Source organism: Periplaneta americana, chromosome 10 (genome assembly GCF_040183065.1).
Source record: "Periplaneta americana isolate PAMFEO1 chromosome 10, P.americana_PAMFEO1_priV1, whole genome shotgun sequence".
Taxonomy (NCBI): domain Eukaryota; kingdom Metazoa; phylum Arthropoda; class Insecta; order Blattodea; family Blattidae; genus Periplaneta; species Periplaneta americana.
In genome coordinates, this window is record NC_091126.1 from 122928229 (window position 1) to 122936029 (window position 7801).

Sequence of the window (7801 nt, forward strand, 5' to 3'; positions counted from 1 at the left end):
AATAATATTGTTTTAAATAATAGAATGTTGTATTTACTAGCAACTCCTTTCAGCTCATACCTTAATAAGTCGTCTCAAAAGCATTTTTCTATAAATGTTCCATTTATTTGTCTTTGACTTGCTAGACAATGGACGATCTGTTTGTTTATATACGTTGTTGGTAATGTTTTTAAACATATTTCAAGAAGCATTTAACTACATACCTATTTGTGGTTTACATAGAATGCCTATTGTCTTTAATAATTTACAAATTATTTGTAATCGGGAATGTGCAATGACACAGTCGCAATTCAAGTGCTTCTGCATTTCTTTTGGGGTGGGAGGGGGGAACTATTAGTGCTAAACTAGCTACTGAAGAAAGTAAAAGGGTAGTCAATACTAGGGCAGCATCAAACTGGTTTAAGCGATTCAATGATACAGACCTAAGTCTTGGAAATAAATCTTTACAATATATTTTATTGTTATTTCAGCCATCAACTTATCAGTTACATATGAAGGTTAACATTAACAACCTATCAATTCATGACACATGAACTAGTTGTAGCAGACCAGTTGTAATGCTACGATGAACTAGTAAGCTGGCATTCATCTTTCACCAACATCATCTTGCATTATGCCCCTCACTAGAATTCATCGGAGTGAATGAACGTACACATTGTAAACTCCTATCAAACTTAAAATACAATATATGTCCTAACTTATAATATTAGTACTTAGACGCGTACATCTCCTCATAGACTACTGTTTACGCACACAAGGAGTATTTAATATGTTTTAAGAAATAGGTTTTATCGGATGTTTTTAACTATGTGACCTTGATAAAAATAGGAGCAAAATGTGTTTAATAAGATTGTATTATGTAACCTACATTGACGTTCATTCTTGTTTCAATATGCGGTTTTATCATTCATTAATTATATAATTACATGTTTCTGTTGTAATATGGCATGGTATAACTCTTAAACTTTGTGTTCAAAATATTTATATTATTCATTGTACTCAATCGCCGGAAGATGACCAGTTAAATGGTCGAAAACGTTTGTGTTTTAAACTAGTTCGTGTAATGAATTGATAGGTTGTTAACCTTCATATATATCTGATAAGTTGATAACAATAACAATAAAATATATTATAAATATTCATACAAGTTTCGAACAAAATGACACAGAAAAGATTCAACATTTCTGCTGTGGCTTTACTAATTGAAGAAAAAAAAAAAAAAAAAAAAAAAAAAACACACACACACACGCCCATATAAAAGGTGAGTTGAGAGTGATGGGAGGAAGAAAAAGTGGGGGAGTGAGAGAGGGAGAGGCAAGGAGGGAGTGCCTGTAGCAACTGATTGCTTGTATTCTCGAAAATCAGGGATTGAATAGTGTTGTTTTCAATAGTGAAATGTTTTAGAAATTATTTCTTCTCCTTAGATAGAATAATCTAAGAGAAAGGTATCCGTGAACTTAATTAACTTCAGTGGCAGCAGATTAGATGAGGAAAGTGAGGTCCGGCCTCAGTCACTGGCTTAAATAAACTCAAATTTTGTATTTTTATATAGGCCTATGTAACATTATGTATTTGAATGTACGTAACATTATGCATTTGAAAGAAGCATGTAATGTTGTAGAAGTATTCGAAAACCTTGTGATGTATATAGACATGTCTTGCAGTAAAATTTGTTCCTGAAGCCAGAGATCTTCTGGCTGGGTCTGACTTCTACATTTCTTATGTTTTCGCGGGCTTTGAGATTGCATTTTAAATGCTGCAAGTGAAGCACAATTCTTCTGGCCTGACTGGTGTCTCCCACCTAGGGTTGTCAATCTTTTTGAAGAAAATACAGGAGACTAAGGAATCGACAAAATTTCACATAAGAAAATGGACATATTATTTAGTTCAGTTACCAAAAAACTTTATTCTACATTTGGCAGCTAGGCTTAAATTAAGACTATTTTGGGACAGATTTTGCAGTTTGCAGCTCTGATTTCATTAAATGTGTCGTGCTTTTGTTTCGAACATCTGTCCAATTATTGTTCACGAGATGTAACACCCTCTTTGTATGCATACAGTATAACAAAACTCGGCAGTTTGTTCCAAATTTATAATATTGGCATTGTTTTATTTTAAACAGGTGAGCACTAAAACTCATTTCTGGCAAGCGTTACTTTCTAAGAAGATGCATATTTGAATGCATTTCTTGAACAATAAAATTCATATAAATCATCATTCATGGCAAAATCAAACGTTTAGAATAAAGGTTTTTATATTATACAAAAATAAGGGAGAAAACTCCTGGTTGAGTGTTAGAGAAGGCCGTATGACCTTAACTCTGCCAGGTTAAATAAATCATTATTATTATTATTATTATTATTATTATTATTATTAAAACTGGTCAAAGAGAAAAAAATATGGAAGGGTTGGCAACTCTACGCCCACCCACCATTCTCTTTGTCCCATACACCGGTCTCTTGTGAATGATCGCCTGAAGGGTGGGAAGGGGATGCAGATTAGGAAGATGGAGCAACAGTGGTGGCTTGTTTTCCTAAATAAGAAGCAAATAACTTAAAAATTTTACTCCCCTTGTGTCTTAGTTTATGATTTAAGTAATGGTGTTGTACTATTGTACTTCAGAACCATAGTACAGTAGTGAGTATGGTCCAATGTTATTTGTGTTGCAGGAAAATGGAAAGTGAAACAGTTGCGAGCAATAATAATAATAATGAAATTAATTCACTGTTAAAGTATCCTTTTTCGAGAAGAAATGATATTGAAATAAGGGAAGTTTTAAATAAAGCCAAACCTACGCCTTCACTGACAATTTTCCAGAAAAATAATTTTAAAACGCGAGTTTTCAATGCATCAATGCATGTACGGGCAACATAAATGGTTATGTGGTAGTGCGGTCTACTGAGGGCTTCAGTGACCTGAAAAAATATTTCCAGGGGAATTTCAACACATACTTTTTCGGCTGAGCATATGCACTGTTTCATCATATTGAAACAATTACTGAAACAAACTCGAAGTGTTTCAGAACTACTAAATGAGCAAGAAAAAAAAATATAAAGTACAATAGTAAAGTGAAAAAACCCGTGAGGTTTTAAAATCATTAATTCTTTCAACGTGTGTTTTGTGTAAACAGGAACTGGCATTCCGAAAGCACAATAAAATCACGGATCAGTCAATCCAGGCAATTTCAAAGCAATTTTTCAGCTCTTTTTGAATAATAATCCCGAAATGAAGCAATACTGGGAAGGCATAACATATTTTCGCAGGCTCTCAAAGACTGTTCAAAATGAACTGATTGAATGCATACAAGAAGAAATTCTGCTGTTCATAGACAGTGCAATTCAGAAAGCAGATTTCTTGTCATGTATTGTTGATGAGACGACAGATATCATATTGTTGTGAGATTCGTGGATCAAGAAGGAATAATACAAGAATATTTTCTTGGTTTTTCTAATATCGATGAAAATCGAAGTGCTGAGGGATTATGTACAGTTCTGTAAAATGTTCTTCAAAGATATGCTAATATTGACAAAAAAACTGTTGCACAAACATATGATGGAGCTAGTGTAATGGCGGGAGAACTGAACGGACTTCAGGCTAAAGTTTGCGAGTTGGCATTTCAGGCTTCGATTGAGACTGAAATATTATCAAAACTACAGGAGAGATCAACATAACATGATGACGTCATTGACAGTTATGCGAAGATTGCAACTTATTTGGAGAGTGACATTTTATTATTTTTCAACAACAACAACAACAACAATAATAATAATAATAATAATAATAATAATAATGTACCAACATAATAATTTACTAATATTAATATTAACAATAACAGCAAAATAATAATAATAATAATAATAATAATAATAATAACGTACCAACATAATAATTTACTAATATTAATATTAACAATAACAGCAAAATAATAATAATAATAATAATAATAATAATAATAATAATAATAATAATCCCATCAATTAAAACATTCTGTACTTAAATAAGTTACATCAGGCCTTACCAAAGATTTCGGTCACTGGTCGCTACTGATTCACTTATGAAATTTTGAACTGAAAATATATTGGGAACTAGCTCCTCAATTTCTTTTAACATGTTATGTACTTAAAATTATGTACATAATGAAAATAACATACGAAATTTGTAGTAGAAAGATGATTTTCAATTTGAAAGAGCCATTGCATGACAAAATGTGATATCGCAACTATGTATATACCTCCACTAATAAATTCATACTATGAAACTATAATTAATATAAACGTAAAACAGGTGAACTGTTGTTATGATTGGGAGCACCTTGACCAGGGGATACGTGTGAATTGAGGCTTTCCATGGACGTGAAGAACTCTGTCCTCTCTGCAGAAACCTTGAGCCAAAAAAAAGCAGAAGGAACACAAGATCTCACATCTCCACTGGGATGTCAGGTTTCTGATGAGCTAGATGACCCCAGTAGGAAGACCATTGGAAGAAGAAGAAGAAGAAGAAGAAGAAGAAGAAGAAGAAGAAGAAGAAGAAGAAGAAGACTATAAATATAAGTACTAACAAAGATACATTGTCAGTTGAAAGGTTTTGGAGGAAGTACAAATGTTGTCTCTATTGATTGACACGCACTATAGTTTCCTGACTGTCCAGAACCAAACAAATTCAAACTTAAGATACACATTTATAGAAATATAGTGATGTATTGAGTCATGCTTGAGTTTACGTGATTGTCGAATGCAAAGGAAAATATAAAATTTTAAGTCAGTCACTTGCTTGTGCGTGGCTATGTTAGTACTGTGCAGGTGCATCGAAATGCAACCATAATGCATATTGCTAGCAGGTATATCTATTGTTGCAATCTCAACATATAGCAACAATGTGTATTATACAATATACTGTACACTGTTTTTATTTTAATAATTACTCTTTGCGTGAAAAGGACATAATATTTATTAAATAATTAGCAACTTTTTGTTAAATAATTTTTATTTTCAAATTTAATTTAGAAAATGAGTCATGAACATACACTGAGTGCAGATAAATGGGTAGCAGTCAACACATCGCTGGCTCAATATTACAAGGTTCTATGTCTATATCAGAAATATTACTACATACACCCTTGTAACATTTAGCCAGCGACATATCATGTTGAAGGCTACACAATTCGTGAAATTTCGAAGAATCTAAATTTTCAGAGCTTTGAATTATGTGACCTTGAGGTATAATACAGCCCAGTCAAATAAGGATAAAATAAGAAATGGCAGACCTAGGACAACTGCCGAGGTTAAGGAGAAGTCTATTATACTGATTAGGTCTACTAAAAAATATAAATAAAGCTGATATAAGAAATTCAAACTTAGTTTAATACCACGTACAAAAAAAGTATGTCAGCACTGTGCAGAGACATATTTGAGGTGCAAATGTCTGGGGAAGGCTTGTTGTCAAGAAACCACTCCTCAGGAAAATAAATATAAAGAAGAGGTTAAAATGAGCAAACATAACAAATTTGAGAGCTGATGACTGAAAGTGTGTCAAGTGGTCTGACGAGTCGAAATTTTAAGTCTTTGTTTGTGGATGACGTAATTTTGTTTGCCAGTCATTATCTGAAAAGATGCATCCGGATTTTGTAACTCTAAAATTGAGAGAAGGGGAAGTCTATTATACTGATTAGGCCTACTTTTTTAATATTGTTATAATGAGGAGGCATGCAGTTTCTTTTGAAGAACATCTGATTGGACAGGGACTTATTATACAATAAGATAATGATTTTAAACATATATCAAAATTAAACTGTGGCCATCCAAAGAAAAAGGAAGAAGCAGGAGAGTTAAAAAATATCGAATGGCCACTACAGTCACCAGACTTAAATTCAATAGTGTTGTGATGAGAGGAGCCCCACTGTTGAGTGCGAAAAATGTGTCCAGCCCCAATGTTGAGTGCGAAAAATGTGTCCAGCCTCACTGTTGAGTGCGAAAAATGTGTCTAACATCAGAGGAAGAGAAACATGGAACATTCCAGAAGCATCCTGCAGTGAACTACCACTATATCTATTAGAAATACTCATCCAACACCGGCTTAGATTAGTGACAAAGTGACTCCCACAAAGAGTGTTTTCTATGATGAAAAGAAAATTTGATTCTTCATATGATTCATCATAAACATAAATAATCAAGGCTTATTGTTAGTGGCCTGTTCCAGTCTCACTGTTCATCCAGAATTCTTCCAAGAGGTCAAACTTGACTCTGTTTCCCTCCCAGTTGGTACTTCAGAATTAAAGTTGGTAACTTATTCTTCATAGGGTTGATTATTATAAATGTGTAATGTTTTGTTCATTTAAGTTGAAACAATTCTGCAAATACATCAAACATGTGAATATAAAAATATAATATATCTGGACAAAAGTGTGGTCACATATTGAACATTTTGCTGATAGTGAATAAGAATTCCATATACTTTCAAACAGAGCTCATTTAATGCTTTGAGGTACTCAATCTAGTTGAAGAGTACAAAGATGGTTCAGTATCAGTTTCTTGTTACAATATTTCAAGTCGTTGTGCTGTTCATGAAACTGTGAATTAGTTTAGAAAAATATGAAGTAGAACTTACTAAGCAACAGAGTCAATTACAGTAACTTTTTCATACACAGAAGTGTTCACTTTGAAGACATCTATATTTCTAATATATTTTAAGACACGAAAATTTATTTTAATTAAATATTTGATATGGTCAACTCACACTTATCTTCCCAAGTGCAGCCTGTGATGATCCATAGGTCCTAGTCACTGTAAAATATTAAATGTGTATCTTTTATGTTACCATTACATTTTATGTCTCTCATTTTTTTTATATGAAGAACTTCCAAGGACAGTGGCATCAAATCTTCCAATTTCGAAATTTGCATGATAAGACATTAAAAGTAATAATGATCAATTTATCCTGTATCAGCTATTATCCATCTTTTAAATTCAACTTTATAGAATTTTAAAACATTTTATGGACAATTTTTAAGTGTCGGCGCACATCAACCTTCCTGCTGAGTGTAAGATTACATATTGGGCATTTTGTGTTGTTCATGTGCACGTCCATATGCTGTTTCAATGAGGAGCGCTGTTTGTAACTGGTCCCACATATGTTGCAAATATATGTAGATGCATCGTTTGTCTTTATTGGTGCTATTAAACTTCTAAGCCAGTGTTCACCTGAAACCAAGTAATATTTCAATGAAGTCAAGTTATGCTTGTGTTATGAAATATATATACAAAATAAGTCATTAAAGGTCAGAACTTTTAAAAATATAATACTAATTACAGCTTTTAACTTTTGTAACATCGACTAGAAGTCATTGAACAATGAGGGGTTTACAAAATGAGTGAAAGGAAGAGCCCTAACTGATCTACAATAATGTGTGCCTTGCAGATTCAGGTCAAGTTGAAAGCAGTTGAACTATTCAATTAAACATGATAAGTTCCTGGGTTCAATTCTACAATTACGGAATTAAACTGTAAAGGAATTGCTGTTGTTAAACATGGCATATAGGAATATCATAAGCTATGACGATCCTTTACAAACTTATCTATAATTACAAGAATGTTTGACCCAGTTACCCTGAACTAGACAAGACATTTTCTTCTGTCCTTCATGCGAGTAATTATATTATATAAGTATCTTTATGGGTACAGTATAGCATACTTGAAAGTACCGCCCCACTTGAAATGACTAATCAACTTATCATCCATTTCTATTAATATATTATCCTAATCGCGACAGTTCATAACAAGTGACTAAATAAATTTAAAACAGAACA

The 7801-nt window shown here is 32.8% G+C and overlaps 1 long non-coding RNA gene across 1 annotated transcript in view; it reads right to left on the reverse strand.

Annotated features, from left to right (window-relative positions):
* Positions 1-7191, reverse strand: part of LOC138708006 (uncharacterized) — a 40478-nt gene extending 33287 nt beyond the window's left edge. Inside the window, exon 1 of the long non-coding RNA XR_011334524.1 lies at positions 6733-7191. This is a non-coding gene — a long non-coding RNA (uncharacterized lncRNA). The remainder of the gene's footprint in view (positions 1-6732) is intronic.
* Between the last annotated feature and the right edge of the window lie 610 nt (positions 7192-7801).